Source organism: Pristis pectinata, chromosome 17, assembly GCF_009764475.1.
Source record: "Pristis pectinata isolate sPriPec2 chromosome 17, sPriPec2.1.pri, whole genome shotgun sequence".
NCBI lineage: Eukaryota > Metazoa > Chordata > Chondrichthyes > Rhinopristiformes > Pristidae > Pristis > Pristis pectinata.
The window spans coordinates 1,237,814-1,238,865 of NC_067421.1; the positions used below are offsets into that span (position 1 = coordinate 1,237,814).

The 1,052-nt window shown below is 49.9% G+C and overlaps 1 non-coding gene across 1 annotated transcript; it reads left to right on the top strand.

Annotated features, from left to right (window-relative positions):
• The first annotated feature begins 700 nt into the window (after positions 1–700).
• Positions 701–772, top strand: trnag-ucc (transfer RNA glycine (anticodon UCC)). Its single transcript has one exon. It is a non-coding gene; the product is annotated as a tRNA-Gly (tRNA).
• Positions 773–1,052: the final 280 nt, after the last annotated feature.

The window sequence follows — 1,052 nt, forward strand, 5'->3', positions numbered from 1 at the left end:
TGTGATCTGCCGCCCGCTGTCAATCAGGGCCAGGGGCGGGGCCACGCGGCTCTTGCCGTCCTGTCCGCCTGACGTCACAAAATGAAGCCCAGCCGGACCTTTCCCCAGTTCACTTTGATCATAATCTGAGCGAAGGGTCCGGGGCTGGGGGAGGGACAGGGTGGCTTGAAACCCGAGAACAGTGCACTTTAAAATATGTCCACGTGATCGTTTTCTGCAAAATACCTCAGCTGTTCCTCAGGCTGAACACAAAGTCCCTTCTCGGTTAACTCTCTCGTCTGGGGGTCACTGCAGATCGGCCTGTTCCACATTCCGAGTGTTCGATAAATTAATCACTTCAACAACAAACTCTTTGTCGCTTTTAGCATTCAAAAATTGTCAAAAATTGTCCGGGATACCAACCACTATACTAACGAGGAACCGATGGAAAGATGTCGCCCATCTTTCGGTTGTCGGGGTGTAGGAAGTCTCACAGGATCACACTAATATTGGTTCATTGATTATAAAACTGGCGCCTTTCAGACACCCACCTCACTGTGTGACCGGAGGGGTCTCAGGATCTCCAGCCATTCAGTCATTTGTTGTGTTTAAGGAGTGAGTAATGACCCGTCAGAAAGCAGCTTGGGGACTGGTGATTGAGTCGTAGAGTCAATCAGCACTGGAGACGGTTCAGTTCCCGAAAGTCCTGCAGCATCCTGGAGCGATGGTGGTATAGTGGTGAGCATAGCTGCCTTCCAAGCAGTTGAACCGGTTTCGATTCCCGGCCATCGCAGGTTGTTGAGTTTTAATCTCCTAACATCGGGACTATCAGAATTGAACCTCCCACAGTTCAACGGTCTGTTCAGAAGTGGAGGGGCCGAAGTGGTCTGATCAGACTAACTTGCTGCATTCATGTAGTTTGATGTGTGAGTGTAAGAGATATCGCATCGCTGTTTCATTGATTATCACTTGCTGTGAGCAGGCCAGTTGGTCAGGGAAGCAATTCCCGTCCCTCACCTTTTTCCAGGTAAATCGATGAACAGATCACTGCAGCTTCCTGATCTCACTCTGTC